General features: G+C 38.7%; 1 protein-coding gene across 1 annotated transcript in view; it reads right to left on the bottom strand.

The window, feature by feature from the left end:
- Nucleotides 1-9,253, bottom strand: part of LOC124152037 (homeobox protein Hox-A5a) — a 43,872-nt gene extending 34,619 nt beyond the window's left edge. Inside the window, exon 1 of the mRNA XM_046524780.2 lies at nt 9,061-9,253. The gene's annotated coding sequence lies outside the window, so the exon portion shown is untranslated. The remainder of the gene's footprint in view (nt 1-9,060) is intronic.
- Between the last annotated feature and the right edge of the window lie 14,382 nt (nt 9,254-23,635).

Below are 23,635 nucleotides of genomic sequence, written 5' to 3' on the forward strand. Positions count from 1 at the left end.
TGGGATGTAGACCTACAATTCTATTTGCTTGATATAAACAATAAATCTAAACGCGCACCTGGCCAAACAGGCCACGTGCAGAATGCTGTATAGGTGTATTTCATGGCTATTTCTTTCAGCGCTTGTAGAGTATTTCGAAACGAAAATATCGTTAATAAGAAAGATTCGTTTTCGCTTTATGTGTCTTTTGGTGTATAAAGAAATGGAGATTCTGGTTAAATCTGCAGTGTCATAGGGTATGAAAGATATGTGTTAGATGTGTATTTCATTTTGATGTACATTTCACATAGATGACATAGATTTCATACGACTATCTAGGTCATAGTTAAGTATCTGCAGCTGTCATGGTGTGTGTGATTTTTGATATGTTGTTTTAATCATTCATGGCTGTATCTTGTAGGTTTGCGTCATTCCGATGTGACAAGGTTATTACTCAGGAAATTAATATTGCCACGTCAGCAGTTTTGCCCTTGTTTACTGAACTATTTCTTTTCATAGCAGAGTTGTCATTTTTAATGATAAAATATTGCATTTTACCAATGTGTCTACGAACAAGAGGCAGTTGACCAGTCTTTCAACACATTGGGTGCCTAGAATATCGAAATATACATAAAGAATTCCCCCAAACATAATTGTTTCTTTTACCTCAAAGTATCACCCCTTAAACTGCCGTGCAAATTAAACCATACACTTGAAAGTTGGATTTCACCCCAAATTTACAAAAGTTATCGAAACGTTACAAGGCTGAAAACAGTCTCCAAAACACTGCAACTTCGGTAAAAAACTATGACACCTGTATCAGATACATCACCATCGAATAACCATTTTTTGTTTATTTCAGTTTTAGCCACCTCTAAACATGGGTCGTATGTTTTCTTTTACCCGGCAGTTTATTTTTTTATAAAACCATTCGAAATAGGAATAACTTTTTAAAACCATTTTCATCAATACACTAACATAGGGTTATTGTTTTATTTGCCCTTCTGGTTATGGCAAAAGTCTGTGAATGTATGTATCGAATCATGTGTTTCATTGTCATGCAACCCAAAACACCAACTTCTGTTGTGAAAATGCGTGATCTTTGCTCATTTTCACGCACTCGCCCCGTCATATCAATAACTAATCTCATTAATGAATACGTTTATGCCTATTTAAGGAACATTTGTCAATAAAATCTTACCCTTCTCCGATGTTTGTGTTTAAGCACTGGGGCGTGAATGAGAACCACCTTAACGATACAGCTAACCGGCACAAACCAACACAGCTTATTATAGACTCCTACACAAGAACAAAACCAAATCTCGCCTGGGACCTGCGAACAGTTCTATTGAGAATTTAAGCATTGTTTATCACGTTAGAACGGGGAAATGTATGACACGTTTGGGACCACTTGCTCTATTGGTTTCATTCATGGCATGTCGCTATGAAAAATGGAGATATGCGGGAGTCCGCTGATGCCTACCGATTTTTGTCTTAAACCCCATAATAAAATTTAAGAAATCGGATTGCTCTAATGATTGTCTGGACATTGGAGCAACGGGACGGTGGTCATCGCATTGACACTGACCACTCTCCCAGCTGGTATCTACAATTGTTACATCCCCATTATTTGATTATTCATGGGTGTTTTCAGACACACAAATACGCCAGCTTAATAACTCTCAATTCTTTAGATTGTCTGATTTAAGTAGGGCTGCAGTGTAGCAATTAGTCTGATGCTAATAAAAGAACAAATATTTCCAATTCAAATGAAGGTTATTTCGCCATTGTTACAAGGGTCAAAGTCGATGTGAAATCAAGTTAGATTTTAAGGATAAAAAAGCCAACTTCCTCCAGCGGCTGGTGTCGGTTTTCTCTGAATTGTGTTATGTGTGTCAATTATAATGTATCAAGAGACATAACAACGGAAATCTATCATCATTGATAATATGTTTGTACAAATCATAAACATATTTCCTAATAACACATTTGCCGATCACGTTGTGTACAAATACAGAACAAACATAAACATGTGGACCAGTGTGATATACGAACTTAGAAATAGCCTTTGAAGACCAAAACAAGTGGTCATCTACAACCTTCATCACTTTCTTCATCAGCATCTATTTATGAAATATTAAACATAATTATTGTATACAACTTGACAACTGTTTTTGGGCGTGATCACAAACGCTTGTAACCGTGATGTCGTTCTGTAACGCTGTCGTCGCCCTTCTGACGAAATCGACAGCTACAACCATCAAGAACGATGACTTACCCTTAAAATATCGCCTTCATCAATGTCATCTAATCTTGCTGTTATAATTGATACTCCAGACTGTCGCATGCTCTCCTTTCAGTTGTCCCCGTGTGTGTGTGTTATCAGACCATCTCTCACTAGATCCATATGACATCTACTTGCAATATTAGAACTACTTGAAGCAATTTGCTGACTATCGCTGGCTTGTAAATCAATTCCGACTATCACCTTTTCACAATACATGTCTAATCGACTCATATGACACACTGTAGCCTTTCCCAAATTCGTCTGACCGCTCCGTGCTCATGTCCCGGGGGCACAAACTCGTGCCATTTTCAAAACACTGAACTAAGGTTCTTTCCCGGGTAATCTTCACACGCTGTAAACCGATCACTGCTTACATGCAATAGACACATGTTAATTTCAATTAGTGGTCGTCTTTGTGTTGTTAATTGCAAATTTGTGATGACATTTCGAGTTATTGTTTCATGTGTATAATCCGGATTGTTTATGAACATGGGTGCTTATTGCCTATTGTTGCGAGTTAACCATGTATTTGTGGGTTCGTTGATTGCATGTTTATTAGGTCTATAGTATGTAGATTTCACAACAGATGATTTATTGCTATGTGGCAGTTTATTTGCTATAGAATCACGGCTACTCGTGAGTGTGTGGCGTATTGTAGGTGTTACCGAGGTTGTAAAACCACCCATCTATGAAATTGACACTAATAAATAACTAACGCGATAGACTGTGCGATGACTTGATTTTCGGGGCGTTTATAAAGTTGAAATAGCATGCTAACAGGCTATAAAATACTCATGTCATGTGAAGAGGTAATTTGTTCGCTTTAATTGTTAAAATATGGTTCTTTCTGGAAAATAAAATGTCTCCAAACCTGTTGAAAAAGAAATGCTACGCCAGGACGGGAGATACAGCCGACTGAAAACCATCTCATTTTACCATCCTTTTATCATAGGGTAACAAATTAACAATAAAATATTTTTATCCTACTTTTACGATCATCCTTGAATTGCATTGCCCATTGACCCTACAATGAAGCCCTCAAACCTCGTTATAACGCTCTTCATTCGTGTAGCATGAAATAAACTGTTTTTTCTCTGAAAACAATAATCCGATAGCCGTATCGTCTTGGATGGAATATATTTGCTAAAAGATAGTAGTTTGCTCTAAAATAATAAATACAATGATCAGGTATTGTGTAGTTCATGTGCACATTATGCCTGTGAATATGTGGCTGTGCATGTAAATATGTGCTGATTATTCGGTTACAATATTCAGGATGGTCAGACCACAAAATAATTCCCCGGAAATTCTACCCATTACTATAGTAAATAGTCCCCCATCAGCAACAACTTCAAAGATGTGCATCATATCCTTAAATGTTAAGGGTTACATCAAAGTTGTAACAGCGCTGCGGGGGGCCTTTGATTACTTTAAATCGCTGCACTTATTGAACATATTATACTTATTGTATATTGAAAATTCAGGCGGAAAAAAATTGTTTTCATTATTCGAGATCCACAACTACTTGGTATATCAAAATCATAAACATAAAAAAATATATAGCAATTATTTCAACTGTTTTACCATTCCAACTTTTCTCTCAATATGTTGATAACAACAACCAGTAATATCAACAAATTGTTTTTTAGTTGAACTGACAAAATCCACGTCAGCCCCTATTATCATCAGTTGTGATTCAAATCCAACAATGTCAATTATTGAATTAAATTTGAGATTCTCAAACTAATTCCCGACTACGGCATCCGACATTGGCATTTCACGGGTCATACGATGTGACGTGTTTTTATGGAAGGTCAAATGGATTTCGCCGCTCGTTAGCACGGCAGTGAAATTTACACGAGTAGCGGGACATAAAAGCATGCATTGACCACTTCAACAGTCCATGGCTTGCTCTTTGACTCCGAGCTGTGTAATTGTAGCTTGGAGTATCGTAGAGGTCCTTGCGACGGCTGGTGAAGGGGGCTCTCTCACAGGATTAGGGCAAGCTTTTATAGGCTTAATATTAAGGGATTCTCTCTTTGGAATGGATTAAATGAAAATAAAATCTAACACCGCTCATGGGGGACGAATAAAACTCTCCTACCACTGAGGAGACACATGGCCGTGAGACCATTGTATTTGACGGAAAATGTACAATGCAATATCTCCAAGGCGAGTTCACGTTACACGTTTGTTTTGTATATTTTTAAGAACCGTGTATTATTGTCACGTGTGCGTGTATATTTCACAGCTTTCTATGATGTGTTGATTAATGTATAACCCTGTCAACAAAGCTGTTTATTACATGAAATATAAACCTGCAACGTATTCACATTAATATTTTTGATCTTGTATAGAAATTTTGAAAAAAATAGGAATATGATCAATTGTGATATATAGATACACCACGTGTATTTGTTGTCAATATTTGGACCATACTCTCAGAAATAACAACACACAGACAAAGAATACGCTATAAACATTTGTTTGACATAAAACTAAATTTGTTTGGGCACATACAACGTGTGCAACTACATTATACAAATATGCGTTTTTATCCTTGTCTAACCGTTAAGTAAGTATTGTCAACGTCAATAAACAATGCAAAGTGTTGTTGCCCACCCCCGCCGCTTGTTCGGAGGGGGCCTAGCAACTAGAAGTCTGTCACCCAAGTACAAAGATAGATGCGCTTCCCTAAGAGAAGCATTAACCTCCATTACAGAGACAAATCAATCAAATATCCAGTCATAATTTCACACACGAGTAATGCGAGAATACCCAATGGACAAATAGCGTCGATAGAAGAAAGTAGATAAAGGTTTAGAAGAAAAACAAACAGCTATTCTTTTTCTGCCATATCGGGTGCCTGATATATTCTTTCAGGGGTAATTTGTCTTTTTGTGATGAATCGTCTATCTTGGCGAATAGTTGCAACTCTTGCAGGCTTTCCACGTGTTTGTTCCCATAGCTGCTCATTGCCAATGTCAATAACATACTATAAGTGTGTGTAAATAATTATGTGTGTGTGAGGTGGTGGGAGGGGGGGGGGGGGGGGGGGGGTCTCAGGGTAATTTATTATCCTATTTAGAGGCTCATAATTTCAGTGTGTAAGACCATTTTGACTATTTTTGTAATATGATTGATCACAAACTGTTGAGCAGTGCGTCGATAGGTTTCGGTGATCTAGTAATGTACACAGACTTAGATATACGGCATGTTGTGTGTATTGTATAGTGTGTTGGATTTCACAGGAAACGTTGCGAAACATGTTTTGTTTAACAAACGAAATTACATGAAACATGTTTCGTGGTACTGTATTTCATGTTTGCGCTGTTTGATTAATTTTACTTCTACCTGAATCTAATTTCATTTGAATATTTACAGTGAAGCGCACTGGTTTAAGAACAACGAGAAAATAGATCTTAATCAGGTATCCATTTGTTTCAACGTTTGAAGGTCCTCTTGAAGAATATTTGTTTCATTATATCAGTTATTTATATAGGAAACTATTATCAATATCAATATTATCAAGAACAACATGGCTGAATATCACAAGATATTACCTGACGATATATCTTATAATAGTACAATATATCAGCGCAAATTCAGTCGGATATATGTTTCGAACGAACAAACATACATCTGAATAACAATACACTGAAATCATCCTGAGAATAACAGGTTGTGTGACATCTGGTGAATTACTTTGCATTCAATCTCAACATTTCTACTTTAGTTTAAGATATTGACGATATGTAGATAACTTTGAACCCCTCGAAACCAACTGCAATTATAACATGTTTGCGTTGAAATAAATCGATGCTTGATCATACCGATGTCTCCGGATTCGTGGGATTATATTTCAGAAATCAATCTCGCACAATGTGGTGCTGTTATGTAAGAATCCACTCGTGTAATATATTCACAAATAAAACCTGCAACTGACAGTCCTCCACCTGTACCATTCACTGATTGTATGGATATTTGATTGAAATATCCGTGGCTTTTTCTGCATATGGCGAAGCATCCTCGACACGGCGGTCAAAGTGCGGTGGCAGATATTTCTTTCACGAATGACCCAAATGCCCTGTAGTTAATTCGGGAACTGATTAAGCAATTGCAAACGCCGGAATTAAAATCCGAAAAAGAAAATAATTTATAGCCTAGCGCGCATGCTGCCCGCTGATAGGAACTGACTTAGGAAATCTCCCCCGAATATTTACGATAGGGACAAGGCTTCCCCCGATTTCGGCTGATTTAAGGAAAATTGACGTTCATAAATTGTGCCGGGAACATAAAACTGTCAAGGAATACGGTCGGATACATGATTGTCTCTATAAAATAAACATTAGAGCTGTTCTTTCATTGGAGAACGAGCAACTATTGTGAGTTGTTCCTATTTCGGAGTCGGGAATAGAGAGAATATTCTTTTTATTATGTTTTGACACCAAGTTATCGATATTGCCTCCGAGAGGAAGAAATTTGATATATTTTTCCAGTGAGCATCCATTCTCGTGATATTGGATGAATTATTTGAAGAGGATATTGCAATCGATGAGATGTCGGTGAAATCGACATAAAAATCTTCTAAAACAATGCTTGTAATCATGTGTTTTACGGAGTCAAATTGACTGGCCTCTTAACGATGTTGTCGGCATAATATGCCAGTACAATTGGACATAAATATTTCAGAGATTAAGTGATGTTAAATTTAATTGGCATTTTTATTACAAGACGAGCTACGGCAGAATTGCCACGTTTGATTATGCATGGAGTGAAATTAACAACGGTACAAGAAATCGCTTGATAACTGGTGCATGGAAAACATGAAATAAACAAGCTGTATATAAGGCATGTACAGGCAATACACATGAAATGCTACAACTCACACATTACAATAAATTATTAGAACTCTTTGTTCAAGAGTTATCGTCAAAAACGGGTCATTGAAACGGAAACACAACATAACATTGTTTACCGATCCGATCATATCATTAATTCATAGTTGCATACTAACCTACCGTATTTGAACAAGCAATATACATGTGTAGCTCTGTGTCCATTTCAAGTTTGAGTGGCAGCCAGTTCATTCATTCCTTTCAACTATTCAAGTGCATTATAATAGCAAAAGCAATAAGGCAGCATTAGTGAAAAGACTGCATATTTGTTGGATAATTCGGAAATGTTGGAATAATCCTAGACTTGGCGTGACTTCCGAAGTGGGCACCTTAACGCCGACGAGACTGGTATGAATAAAGCTCGTATTGCAGCACTGTCGGAAAGAAATATTCATTTTCCGATTCCGCGGTATCTGCTGGCCAATCATCCTGGGCGTAATGTAAGTCTCTTGTTTCAACGGGATTACAGAATTTACGGATTGCGGTAATTCACTGACGCGCTACTTTACCATAACAGTACATCTACAGATGAAAGGGAAGATGATGGTTTACATCGGTTTCCTTGTACCAATACATTTCAAGGCGTGTTGAAATGAATACTTTCTCGAGATGGTGAAGAGACATTGAGATTTTATATATATATATATATATATATTGGCCAATCAAAACCTGTGATAAAGTATAAACAGGATCGTATACATATACAAATAGTCATGGCTGTCACACTGTCTGTTATTTTCAATTTTCGTGAAACCGTTTCTATTACTGCCAAGTATGACGATTTTACAGCGCTCGTTTTACGATTTACACATACAAATCTCTCCTCATGAAACATTTTGTGACAAAATACTTACTTAAGCGTATATATAAGGTAAGTAAAATTTCAACTTACATATATACATATTTTCAGTAAAATATTCTCTTTTGACCATTTGCTGTATTGTGAGAGTGGATTATGGATCAATCCACACTGGACACTTTAGTATAAATGGGTGATATGCCCATGTCTACAAGAGACGTAAACAAATATCCGAAATGCACACATATCGAATACTCACACAGGACGATGTTACATGCATTATCAAGTACACTTATCAGCTATATACCTAGTTTACTGTTGAACACAAACCTAATCGAGATCACCTGATTATCGATATCGACTGAAACATAGCGGTACTGTCATTTATTTTGTATTAAATCTTTTGAAATATTTTCCTTCATGTTAGCGGTTAAATCAATTCATGAAATGTCAATGTTGTGGGTCACTGTTTGTAATAGATTGATGACAACTCCGTTACCAACACCAGCACGTCCCCGAGAACGTTGCGACAGATGGGGCAGATCTGAAGAAATACATTTTTCATATCAAGACAAAATTCCTCGAACAATCCATATTCTTTCTGCTAACTGATTAAATCCAATTCTATTTTCATGAAAAATTTCCCTCCCGAGGGTTTATGTGTTTTTAATAGGCCCGAATTAAACAAAGCGACGGCGAAGTCATAAACTTAATCTCCCCTCGACAATTTCATTTCAAACCGAGATTTTTCTTCTCACTGCTTCAATGTCTTTAGCTTCTTTAACAAGAGCTGCGACAATTAGTCGTCCCTTAAACACGTTACATTATTGCAATAATAATTGGCAAATTGCACACGAGAAATAAAACGACGAAGGATGATTGTATGGAAAAAATGTCACCGAAATTAACACACCATAAAATCCTTCCCTCTCGTTAAGAAGATTGTACAATATTTATGAGAACTAAGGCTTGTGACCACTCGGTTTGAAAATACCACGGTCATCTCACACCACTGTCCACTTCCACCTCCCGGTCAGCTAGTGGTCAGTAGCAGCGTTAACGGATGTTCACAAAACCATAAAGGATCATTAACTTACCAGTTCAGTAGTAAATCTTCGCCTATCACTGTTCTCGGTGGAATGAAAACTCGCTGAGCAAAACACTGTGTTTCAGCTGTGAGGTTAAAAGGCCTCTCGCCCAATCGCGAGCCGACAGTCGCCAGCCGAAGTCGTGTAGCGCCCGAGGTCCTACGAGTGACTCGGCATAACTCGCGCTTCAAAAGTGTTATGTTTGCTCGTCGACCAATCCGAGAGGCAGCCCCACGTCTGAGATACCTCGGACTCTGTTGCGAAAGCCCGGGTACAGAGTCTGTTTTGTAGCGTTGCTTTAGATACAACTTTGAAATAATATCAAGATCTGTACTCTGAGCTGAATCTCAGATAGACATTATTCTTCCTGGTCAAATGATATCTTTAGCAGATATCTTGAGCTCCCATGCGCGCACAAACTGATTTATGTGTCCGTCCCGGTATATTTCCCTCTTGTATGATTCATACGATGTGTAATTAAGGCAAAGTGGACGATTTTTCTTAAAATATTCCTCTAACTATCTCCCTTATCTCTTACGAGGAAAATATTGTTTGGAATAATAAAATTGAAAGATCATTTGTTTGGAACTGGGGTGATTCTTTAAAGATGTCCTGCGTTAATTAACATGGAAAACTCCCCATCGATGCTAATAGTGTGGTTTTAAGTATGAGGAGCGTTTTAAATTCAAATCAAGAATCTGTTTCTTATTTTCTTTTGGTTCTTATTGGATTTTTATGCATAATTAATATCCACTAATTGCAGGGACCTGTGCCTTAAGGTCTTAAGGTGCAACGGATACATGTCATAAAATGTACAAAAAACATTATCTGTTGCCATGTACACCATATTACACTGTCGTCAGCTGATACTGACTTAACGAACACCCTCATCCATGTGAACGATGTAAACGACGTGATCCTTGTATGGAATTGTTTGGTTCTATTTGTTTCAATGGAGACACGTGTCATGTTTGACCATAATAATACAACACTGATTCCAAACTATCTTAAAGCGCCGAAGGGTGATCAGCGAAAGACGCTTTACAAATACGTTGTTGTTTCGTCTCTTGTCTTTCAAAATCCTTTCGTCACTAAAACAGAGGTGCATTTATAAAGAGAGATTTGACGTTTTGCCAGGCAATGTTTGATGTTCAAAACAGCGTATGTGTAGACAACGTTGTAGATCTCAGCTGCAAAGTTTGCACAGAAAATGGGTATGTTGAAAGAACCGTTAAACTGAACCGTTATATTTTCTGAAATTACGGTGATAAAAAATCAGATCGAAAAAACTGATACCGCAATTGAAATCAGTCTGTTGTACCCCTGTGCTGTACAGCTGGGGAGGGTGAGTTGGGTTTAACGCCGCTTTTAACAGTATTCCAGTTATATCGCAGCGTGTCAGCTTAATGTGGGAGGAAAGCCCGAAGTGATGCACGCCTCGGACGTTTACCATTCCGGTGAAACCCACGAGCACGGGCATGGTGCTGACAAACCTAGAAACATAATCAGGGCGAACCGGGATTCGAACCCACAATCATATGTTTCTGGCTTGCCCATGGGACGCAACTCTGCACAGCGAAACGCGGCGCCTTAGATGACTGCACCCCCCCACCTCTACATTTAGGAGTTAGTGAGAAGTTTCTACCTTTCCGTGATATTGGCCATCACTGGTGTATGCAAACTATCGTCACCTTAGATATGAACAGTTTTAATATACATAAACACGACAAATCACCTTCAAAAATGCAAAAAAATATCTGTTATACGTTTCTTACAATATCATAAGCATGTCTTTTAGAATCGAAAGGTGTTCGCGAAAAGATAAGCGTATCCTTCCCAACCGGTGGCACCTTCACAAACACATGCAAAGCCATGTCAAGTGCTCTGAACAGACACGGGAAGATATTGGACAAGCCAAATAGTGAACCGCATCGGACATTATTTTTATCAAAGACAGAACCCCAGCAAGTTTTGAAATCGACAAGTGAAATGTACTCAAAGTGGGTATTGATTGAAATCGACATCATTCCACGCAAGGTGAATGAAACGATGATGTTCCCCGCACCAGGTCGTGTCACCGTATTGTGTGAAAGATAAACGTGTTCCTCAGCACGTGTGGCCATGACATCCCAGTCATGATAGATGTACGTGCCTTTTTGTGTCTTTGAGAAAGGAAGCATTCGGCCCACTTAGTTATGTTAATATAAACGATAGAACACACGCCCTTATCATAAGAAATATGCCCTTTGAACGATTCCGTTTATGAATCAATATGAAAATGTTATGATGCCAGGTGTTCGTGAAAAGGTTGCATAGATCACAAACACATAAAAAGGCAGTCAAGTGACTTGAATTAACAAGGGAACATATGGCACAAATAGGGAAGTGCATCAGATTCATGTTTCGTCACTGATATTGCGAGTTTTACCCACATCAGCATCCACTGGAATGTTTGTAATAACCTTTTTACAACACGCGTCAAAGTCATACACCTTTTGACAGTTTCGCTCATGACATTATATGGCATATTATCCGTAAAGTTCGAAATAAATGTATTTTCTATTTTTTCCAATTGTTCAATCGTTTATAGTTTCCATCGTCACAATTATCATACGAGTCCTCAATGTAGCTAATGCATTGTAGTGCATTATAAGTCATTATAATGCATTAATGGAAGTGTTCCGTTAATTTCAAGTGAATCTCATTATGTTTGTTGTTTACCTTGAGTGTTAAAAGTACTTGTAACATTGATCTTTATGTAACGCGTGGTCAAAGCAATAATATGATATAGCTATTCATATTATTTTTGGATATTTTGATTTATCTTTAAAGACTTGTCACATCTCTCTCACGAAATACATCCCGTCTTGTGAGTTACGTCATGACTGAAAAGAGTTAATCGTATTAAAGTCGACGGATTTTAAGTTTAAGGAAATAGTAGAACACCGAGTCACAGCATCCCCGGGTTGAGTGACAGATATATGGTCGTATCTTCTGCCGGGGGCCATCGGCGAGCTATCGACAAATGAAGGAAACGACTAACACGCGACAAGACATCGACAAGTGAAATAAACAATCTCTCATTTCAGGCGAGTACGGTGACACACGGACACTAGAACACATATCTAGTACATTGCAAGCGCGGGTAACGAGAAAACGACATGTCATTTTCGTTCCCGGATTAGCATAACAAAGGTACAGATTTACATACACCCCGAGGCTGCTTGTGTTGTTTGATGCGTATTTATTGAAAACTAAACAATGTAAAGTTAATGAACACACGCGTGGATGTCATATCAGCTGATGAGTGAAATTGACAAAGGAGGTACGAATTTGATTGGCATTATCAGTTAGTCAGTAATTGACAAGAGATGTATGTTTTGGATCTTTGATACTGATTTATGTATATATCTTCTACCTTCGACTTACCTTCGAATAATATCGCCGAAAAAGGAGATAACACATTTTTTGCGCTCCAGAACATAATGTGGATTTTATTGAGACAAGATCATTAGAGTATGAATATTGATATAGCGTAATATAATGCGTTGCCTTTAATTACCCTCGTCGATACGATGCATTTGATGAGGGTACTTGTTCTTAATGCACACGAGAACCAAGCTTGTGTCAGGGAACACTTTCCAATTGAGGGATTTCTTGAAATGTATGATGCAAATCCTTCGTTAGATAGACATGCATTCCCGACAGTTGTTGAATTATTATTGGTAATATGTACAGATTAAAATATATAAATGCAGCAAAGAGGGTTTAGGTGATCCTGGCACAGTCAGGCTGGTTAGCTTCATCATCAATTGAGGGTCTTTGTCCCCTCTACACTGTTTAATGAAATTCATGAAATTCATTAGTAGTTATGTATAATATATATCATAAGATATACGGGGGCACGGGTGGCCCAGTCGCCTGAGGCGCCGCGATTCGCTGTGCAGAGTTGCGTCCCTTGAGCACGCCCGAAACCTATGATTGTGGGTTCGAATTCCGATTCCACCGATAATGTTTTTAGGTTTGTCAGCACCATACCCGTGCTCGTGGGTTTCACCAGTTGTACAGACATCTACATCATGCGTGATTGAGCTTTCCATCCATGTTAAACTTACATGCTGATAACTGAACTATTCTTCAAAGTGGCGTTTAAACAAACTCACTCACTCACTCAATGCAGCTTTTACATTGATTTTTTAATTAACTTCATTTTATCATGTCAGATTAAACACAACATTTATTTTAACCTTCCCTGAATTTTTATTTTTTTATTGTCACTTGAGTCGGAATCGCCCGCTTATTTGATTAAAATAACCAGTTTTATATGTTCAGCCATTACACTCAGAATAGGAAACGGATTTCCGGACAAACAATTCGAAATATAAATGTTTTTATTATTTACAATCCTAGATATTAGGATCCGTGTTAGAATAGGTCTTCAGGAACCCATGCTTGCCGTAAAAGGCGACTATGCTTGTCGGAAGAGGAGAGTAAAGGGATCGGTGACTTGTTTGATACATGCCATGTATCCCAATTACGTGGATGCTTATGATGTCAATCACTGGATTGTCTGGTCCAGACACTATATACCATGACGTTTTGTATAGGGTTGCTGTATTGCTATAAATTCTGGTATCGTCACTATTTGAAAATGCTCATGATATAGTCGGAATCTTTCATTAGACGAGTTATCTTTTTTATGATTATGGAAACTTATCGTTTTTATTTTATTGCTATCATCCGACATGACGCGTCGTACCCTTATCGAGTTGCTAGGCAACAAAAAGTGACTTTCAAGCACACAACGTGTAGGCGATAGGGGATGGTGAATCCGGTTTTAGAAACATATTTAAGCCCAACCCAAAACTTTACATGTTGACATACTGTTGATGACGGTTAAACGAATAACCATGTGTATCACATGTTCAAGGTCGTCTTCAAATAACATCTTTTTAGAGGCAAAAATAAACCGTTATATTGCATTGTAATAGTGTTGCGTAAACCAAATTACGTTTAACTGTTTTAGTGGCGTCGTACATGTAGCATAAGAATGTGGAAGACTTTGTGCTGTTTTTTTTTTACGTTGTCTTTTTCTTGTCGGCAAAAGACACACTGCCTTGACTAACTGCTTTTGTTTGTGGCTCCGCGTGTGATCATGAAGATATCTAACAGTGAAAAATGTATAAAGCATTTTTATTTCAAAAACGTCTCAGAACAGAAAGTCTGGAAAGCTGGCAAATGCAAGTCTACATAGCTCAGTTCTGATGTCATTGGCATCAGTTTCCTTTCAAGTGTTCATCAGTACCCTATAAACAACCGTTCCATCGCACCACACCCGTTTTTGTATGTTGGAAAGAAAAAAACGGCAGCGTTATTCGAGACGCTTGTCTATAACAGAAGGGCAATGCCACCAGAAGCTGGGCGTAACGTCACTTTTGATCTGAGCCGTTGTATTGCAGCTTACGTTACCCGCGGATGTGACAATGTTCCCTGGCCTTTCTCATAACTAGTGCAGGTTTAACCATTGTTATTAGTATCATGTGTTAGCCTCAGACATTGATGTTGTATGATTTAGGTGATGTGAGGTGAAATGGGGTTTAACGTCGTGTTCAAGATTATTGTAGTTATGTAGCGACGTGCATGAACGTGTGTGTGTGTGTGTGTGTGTGTGTGTGTGTGTGTGTGTGTGTGTGTCTGTTTGTACTATCCAGACTAATGTCCATTTTATAGCGCTACCCCACTGAGATACCATGCCGCAGTTTGACACTCAGACACAGTATACTGACTCCGAGCCGACCAGTCCTTGTTTTAGCCCCTTTATGCCGAGCGCCAGACAGGGTAACAGAAATTAAAAGCTTTATACGTCTTTTGGTATGACGCGACCGGGGATCGAATCCGCCACGTTCAGATCTCCGGGCTGACGCTCTACCACTAGACCACGGAGGCGGTCTTGTATGATTTGGCTTATCATAAACTGTTTATTTATATATATATACCTTAAAAATTGATTTCCCTAGTGAGGAATTCGGGTCCCCACAACCTATACTGGTCGTTGGGGGCCACTCAGTGGATCGCGTGGTCAGGTTTGGACCCTTGTTCATAATATCAACCAACTGGTTTGTCTGGTTTCGATTTGATTATTTACACTGCTTTTTCACACAGCCTTCAATTAAAACGCTCCATTACAACATATCTTACAACAAAAGAAGTTCATATATCATGAATATTTTTGGGATATGTTTTCGTAATTAAAACTAAGCACACAAGTTCATAAAAATATGCCCAAAATATTTATGATCCCTAACCTTTTTTGATCAGTATATAACAACGAAGATTAAAACCCACCCCTCATCAGTATAAATATAAACACAAATATGGTGTAACGGAGTATGCTCCGTTTAATCATGTCAAACCTCGGACTATGGCCATTTCAATCGTATTTGAAATAAAATATACCCTTGAATATCCGGGTTGTAAGAGGTCTTCAGCAACGCATGCCTGCCGACTAACGGGATCGGGTGGTCAGACTCGCTGACTTGGTTGATGCATGTCATCGTATCCCAATTGCGTGTATCGATGCTCATGATGTCAATCCCTGGATTGTCTGGTCCAGAATATTTACAGACCGCCGTCACATAGCTGGCATATTGCTGAGTGCGGCGTTAAACATCAAACAAACAAAACCTAAGTATCAAGAGAACTGGTCTGTGAACAGTACTCGAGGAACAGTACCTCTTGTCAGTGGGATGTGAAAGCCAGTTGTTAGCCAAATAAAATAAAATAATATTTCTAAAAAGTAAACACCTGACACAAAACAAAACATTTCGTTTGATTTGTACAAGTTAATTTGTATAATATTCACCGACTTGTAAGAACCCAACCTTATAAATTAGAAAACAATAGTTGAAAATGAATAAAAATACAGAAGAAACAAAAACGGTGTTTGAAAATCACTTCCGAACAGTAAAATCCAATTTCGTTCTTTGTTCCAAGGTAGGAATTTTGAAACCGGAAGTGGGTCCCGAGGGTCGTGTTTTGCGGTTTCCCAGTTGGGTCGGGTGTCTGGATCCAAGGTCTGCATCCATCGCTCCAGGTGAGCGGTCGCGCACCGCCAACTCACTGACTTTAATCACTGTCAATGCATTCTCTCTTGAGACACAGCACTACAAAAGTTGATGGATTAAAAAGTCGCATCGGCGAAGCTACGACCTACGTTTTCCCGTAGCTGGGGTTGAAACTGCATATTCAAGCAGCGGGCCGAAATGGGAAATAAATTGATTTTGGTGATAATCCTGCATTGGATTGTTCTGCAGTTGGTGGCGAAGTCCTCAGGGACGGTAGGGAGAATGTGTAAGACACGGCGCCAGTTGCCAAGAAAAATCGGGTTTCGAACTATTTCTTATACAACCAATTTCATACTCGTGAAGATCCGGGGTAGAATAGGTCTTCAGCAACCCATGCTTGCCGTAAAAAGCGTCTATGCTTGTCGTAAGAGGCGACTAACGGGATCGGGTTGTCAGGCTCGCTGACTTTGTTGATGCATGTCATCGTAACCCAATTGCGTTGATCGATGCTCATGATGTCAATCAAGAGATTGTCTGGTCCAGACTCGATTATTTTTCAGACCGCCAACATATAGCTGGAATATTGCTGAGTGCGGCGTTAAACAACAACAAACAAGACAAACAAACAAACATACCAAGAAACGGTTGTAACGAATGTTTGGTTGTAACGAGGACAGTCTATTACCCCAGATATAGCACTTGCGTTGTACATGGATATAGCTTACATATTGATATAACGAACTGCGTTTCAGGTCCATCAGTGTTCGATACATGCGGAGTTGTCCGTACCGTGTACCATCTTTCTATCGATATGAACTATGGTGGTTCACTTCTCTCGTTATGTCGAAGGCCCGATTCGATTTCCAACAATGGGTACAACTTGGAAAGCTCATTTAATCACGACGGCTTGAATCGTTGCTCATAATATCAACCACTGGTTTGTCTGGTCCAGACTCAATTATTTACTGAACGCTGTTATATATCTGGATTATATCTGAGTGACCCGTCGGATAAGAAACAAACAAATAAATCTCTCCATACAATTCATTTACGATGTGTTAAGACATATATCTATGTCTTGACGAAGGCCAGGATTCGAATCCCCGTATTTTTGTGTGTCTCCCGCCGTGAAAATGTGCTGGAATACAGTTTAACGCGGCTGACTCATTAATCATTATTATTAAGATACTATTATAAAGATAACGGTTCAGGTATATGCATAGATATATTTGCAAGGTAAATGCATATTTTGAAATGCTAACAGTTTTTATATTTCACCTGAATAAACTCATTTTTTTTCTTTTAATACTTCAGTAGATGTATTACAAAACGTAAACATAATAACTTGTAATGAACATGTAATTTGCGAAAAGAAAAACATATATTTGACATCCGTGTCAAAGGATCAAATTTCTTTCATTATGGTTTACGAAGGCCCTGCTCATTGATTGAACAAACCAATTCCTGTTGGCCAAACCTTGATCACACCGCCTCCTTTAAAGTTTTATCAGTTTCATATGAACTTACCACATATCCATCTACAGTTACAGCCGCCTCCGTGGTCTTGTGGTAGAGCGTCCGCCCGGAGAGCGGAAGGTCCGGGGTTCGATCCCCGGCCGCGTCATACCAAAAGACGTTAAAAGATGGTACTTGTTGTTACCCTGTCTGGCGCTCGACATTAAGGGGCTAAAACAAGGACTGGACGGCTCGGAGTCAGTATACTGTGTCTGAGTGGGGTATTCATGTTAAACTGCGGCATGGTATCTGAGTGAGCAAGCACAATAAATCGGCATCAGTCCGGACAAGTACAAGCAGCCACACACACGTGTATGCACGTCGCTATATAAGTGCAATAATCTTGGACGCGACGTTAAACCCAATTTCACCTCACCTCTACAGTTACATCCATGGTAGATGGAGGGGCGGTCGGGTGGCCTAGTGGTGACAGCGTTCGCTCGTCACGCTGAAGTCCCGGATTCGATTTCCGACATTCCCAATTTCTGGTGCCCTCCGCCGTGATATTGGTGGAATATTACTAAAAGCGGCGTAAAACCAAACTCACTCACTCATGGTAGATGGTATTAAATCGTATTGCAAACAATCGCACCTTCTCTTAAAGATTTTGCATCGATGAGTTTCTTAACCAAAATCAATGTACAGTAAAATACGGATATAACGAACTCAAAGGGACTTCTTATTTTAGTTCGTTATAACTGTAATTCGTTATAAGCATATATACAGCATAACTACAGCATATAGTCGGGACTAAAAAGTTAGTTCGTTATATCCGTTAGTTCGTTATAAGCGTGTTCGTCATAACCGTAGTCTACTGTATTTACTATTATCTGCCAAACAAAATAAATGACAGGAATATATGAACAGGCAATACATTTATTTAAGTCTGCTGTATTCACAAACGATTGAATGGTAAGAAGGATTTATTTTCCCTCGCTCATATGAACATTATGAATCTTTATGCTATTCAGGCCGTAGTTTCTGTTTTGAGAATCTTGAATTCTTGGTTCCAGCAAATCATTTGTAACCTCACAATTAGGCAAGGAATTTTTAATATTAGGAATCTAGTTTAAATTCGATATTTCAAATTCTGATGTAAATGTGCTGTGATTACTACCTGTTTCCTGATGTATTTAAACATAATTTATTGTCCGAATGATTAATAGAACAGAGGTCACATCCCTATGTATCGCCGTCGAGTGCGGGGTTAAACAACAAACAAACAGACATCCCTATGCACAGTTATGCGCAATGTTCACGTATTGTGAGTACATTACAACCAGACAGTGTGCAACATATGTTATACATGGATACATCATGAAAAGAGCTTGTCCTTCAGATTTATAAAGTGAAATATATTCAGATGTTCACGACGTCTTGAGTTCGTTAGAAAAGAATGCTTTCCTTTCTAAATGGAACTTAAATCTTTCGCAATTTGTCCTGAAACCATTTCTATAATTGCTTTGGTTATGTATATCCCATTTGCCTGTCTGGAAATATATATAACGGTTGTTCTCGTTTCATTTAAAATGTTTTTCATATCGTTTTGGTTCACGTTTTACGAAGGATGGCCATCAATAACCCACTCTACCGTATCGCCACACTGTTCTCAAATGGATTTCTGAGAATACCCCTAATGGTTCAAGTACTCACATTAAGAGATACACCAGCTGATAAAAATTGTAGAATATGATATGTGTGCTCGTAATAATTTATATGTGTTGTGTGTGTATGTCTATTTCTGTCTGTCTGTCTCTCTCTGCGTATCTGTTTCTCTCTCCCTCTCTGTGTGTCTCTGTCTCTCTCTCTTTCACTCTCTCTGCGTCTCTCTCCCTGTTATCATCTGTGTGTGTGTCTCTCTGTGTCTCTCACTCTCTCTCCTTTTTTGTGTCTCTCTAGCTCTCTGCGTCCTTCTCTCTCTCTCTCTGTGTCTCTCTCCCTCTTTCTGTGTGCGTCTCTGTATCTCTCTCCCTCTGTCTCGCTCCCCTCTGTAACTCTCTCTCTCTCACTCCCCCCCCCCCCCCCCCACACACACACACACACACACACACTCTCTCTCTCTCTTACACACCATACACACACTTTGGATGACCCCCGGGAGATGTTCCTGTCACGAGAAGTATAACAGGACAGTACTCTGTTATCCAAAGTACCATACATCGAGGACGATAATCTGCTTTCAACTTAACAGCTAAAATAGGAAGGATATTAATCATAAAAGCATAGGCGGACTACTGCAATAGTTGGCGTTGGGTAGTCGCTTCACAATACTTTGTGTTATGAAAACTATATATTTAAATAAACATCATCGATATATTTCGAGTTAAGCCTGACATATTCGTTGATGTATAGTCATTCCTTCGAATGACAACGACCTTCGCTCAATAAGGCAGATCACAGGAGGGTTTATTTCAGCCAACACTACGACCCTTACTGTTCTAAGAGATACTTTATCGTAATCATTTCTTCATCAAACCAAATTAACAATTGTGGATAAAACAATGCCATTGCATATTACAGACAAACACGAATCTAACAATTACATAAACAGATCAATTGTTTCAAATCACCCACATATTGATCTGTGATAGGATATAAAGTATATTTGATAATGTGTTTAAAAGATCTGATCATAATATGGCAACGTGAGCTTTTTGTATTATATCGGTCAACTTGAAGCTGGTCCTGGGTCATACACTGTCATTTGTCTCTTTTCTAAAATCTGTTACATTATCACATTTAATATTAGAAGACGCGGGTTAACACCTTTTGAATATGCTGGACAGACAAACCAATAACGCCTAGCTACTTCTATATCATGCTGGGATCTGGACGCTTTTATAATATTCTTTTATCATGACTTGATATAATCACGAACCAACACGATGTCATGTACATTTCTGTACTTTGTCTTTTTCGTCTTGTCATACATTTGATGCACAATATTTAATATAAATGGGATAATGTTTTATTATTGTTCTCTAAGAATGGTACTCAAAGAATGTATTAATCGAATTCACTTTTCAAACGGCAAACGGAGTCCTGCAACGAAACCGAAAGTGTTGTATATGGAGATGTGACTCCATCCTCCATATAAACCTCACATTGTATAAAAGTCCTCTGCCACCACACAATAAAGAGAGCTGACGCAATTCCTATTGAATTATATTATCGATTGGTAAATCAATGATGAATGGGGGGATATTTTACCCCCGCTTCCGAGTTGGCGCGTTGTCAACTTCACGCTGACGCAACGACCTCACTGCATGACCAGTAATGCTCTTCTGAAGATACCCATACCATTGTCAATGGGTTTTGGAAGGATACGCTGTATCCGTTAGGCAGTCGTTCGTCGTTCGTCAACAGTTCGGGGCAGTGTATAAACAGACGAATTGTGTTTGATGTATGCCATAATTGCTGGTATGGCTTTCTTTTGATTTTGCTCATGAATTATAAGCATCGTTCGTAATGTCAAAACTGGCCTCATTTATGCTTAGGTCAGCATAAACGGCACTCTCGAAGTCGTGAGGGTTGACATTTGTTTGCCATTTTTGACGTAGCAGGCTCTGTCGCACACGCAGTTGTTGCTGAGTGAGTGAGTGAGTGAGTGAGTGAGTGAACTATGCTTTGGCCGTATCAAAGCTTCAACACAGGGCCTTCTATGTTCAAAGAGTGAAAGGCAACACAGTGATGAATGAGTTTTGTTTTACGCCGTTTTAGAACTTTTACAGCAATATCACATCAGGATACACTGGAAATCGGCTTCAAAACCGAGTTATTGAATCATGAGAAGAACAGCAGTCAAGGCAAGTATATATTTAGTACTACTAACCGACGTATTCTCGCAATTATAGCAAATAAATATATCCACAGCTGCTAAATAACAGACAGTTTCTAACGTCAGAACTTGCTTTTTTTCTATGATCCTATTCTGACGTCAAAATGACTGGACAATACTTATTACAGATCCACCGACGTATTTGTATTAGTGCAGCAAATGGAACTTGTTAACGGTCGACAGGAAACCGTAATATCAGGTTATAGATTTGCGTCATAGATTGTGCAATAGGTTTACAAAAAGGTAAAGCAACATGAAGAACCTTCTAAATTCGAACTCCTGTAACGCTAAACATCGGCGCTACGCATGTCTCGAACTACGGATATCGCGAGACCTACTCCGAGAACAGTGCTTGTGTCTACCTGTGCCAGCTCTCACAAAAAAACATGTCACTCTTTTCATTACGCCTGCGATGGATGGAAGCTAACGCCTCAGAAACAATAACGACGATGACGAATACGATGGTGATGATGATGATGATGACGCAACGATGACGACGACGATGATGAAATCATCATCATCATGATGTGATTTTTGTCATTTTAAAGACATAAATGAGAGTTTGTGTTCGGGTGTGTCAAACTATACGTGACCGGGGATTATATATTTTAACGATGATCATTACATAAAATGTTCGTATATAATATGATTATGACTGTATAAAACACATAACAAACTTTCTTCTTCTGTTTTCAAGCAAACCCATGCTTGTCGTAAGAGGCGAGTAACGGGATCAGGTGGTCAGGCTCGCTGACTTGGTTGGGGCATGTCATTATATCGCAGTTGCATAGGTCGATGGTCATGATGTCAGTCACTGGATTGTGTGGTCCAGACTCGATTACACCCATGTATTTACAGACCGCCACCATGTAATGTTACTGAGTACCAACCAACCAACCAACCAACCAACCAACCAATCAATCAATCAATCAATCAATCAGTCAATCAATCAATAGCTGCGGAGTTTGCCTTTAAGACAAAGAATCAAATCCTATCCTTTTTAAACCAAACGCTATTTTTATATTCCAAAGGACGAACATTAAAAAAGTTGACAATATTTCTCTTCCATATGTATTGTTTGGCATTAAGATAAAACATATATCTGTATGGAAATGCATAACCAATGTGAATTACTTTGGGATTATTGTCAATAAATCTCAATTTCCATCATTACCCTGAAGAAATAGTTTACCCTTTCATATTATAAACACGATGACAGTTTAGTAAATTATATACTCTCAAACTCGATTACCTAGAACACAAATGAAACGAAATCACATCAGCTGTATTAACACTTGTTATGGCGAAGTCCCTGAGCGTACGTAGGCCTTCTCCCCGAAAAACCACTTGAAGACCAATGACGGAACATACATTATATTCTATTTACAAATCAGCAACGAGATAATGTACCATTCAGAACTGCATTACCTTAAGAAAATTGTCGACAGTGATACAAGTAATTTCGATAATAATCTAGCTGTTACGTCTTTAATCCAATTTTCCAGTCCCCCGCATTGCGTCTATACAAGTTCCGATTTATTCTGACATTAATGCTACGGATGATTAAGACTTGAAAATACACATGCATCCTGTTCTTTCAGCATGCAAATAAACTAGGCCCCCGTTTGAGAATTAATTCTTTATCACTCACCAACTCCATGAAAAATTCCACCAGCTTGACAGCTTTATTTTGTGTTGTTTCTTGTTATGAACCAACCCAGAATATGCCTTTATGCACAGGGGGAAACACTTAAACTAGGCACGAACGATCATAAATTTGAACTAAGAACGAGTCGTCAGTTTTCTATATTGTAATGGCTTTCTATGAGAAATCAATTACACCTTCACACCGTAAATAAGTCTGAAATCGCCTCCCCATTATCGGCTTGTGAGGAGACTATAATAAATAAGAGATATTTGACAGAATTGAACCAAGGAGCTTCGAAGACAGGTCTGCGACAAGAATATTTTCTATTTCAATGTTTGTTTAACTATAAATCAATTATTTCGTCTTGGGCCCAATTCCCCGAGTGACTCGAACGCCATATTTTCGATCCGACGTTCGATGAAAGAGAACGGTTGGAGAATGAAGACCGGGCGATAGTTTATTGTGACCTCTGTCCACTCGTCCCTTGTTTTCGAGTGATGTATGCCCCTATTCTCCCCA

The sequence above is a fragment of the Haliotis rufescens genome, unplaced genomic scaffold (genome assembly GCF_023055435.1).
Source record: "Haliotis rufescens isolate VD_foot unplaced genomic scaffold, xgHalRufe1.0.p SCAF_4, whole genome shotgun sequence".
NCBI classification, from domain to species: domain Eukaryota; kingdom Metazoa; phylum Mollusca; class Gastropoda; order Lepetellida; family Haliotidae; genus Haliotis; species Haliotis rufescens.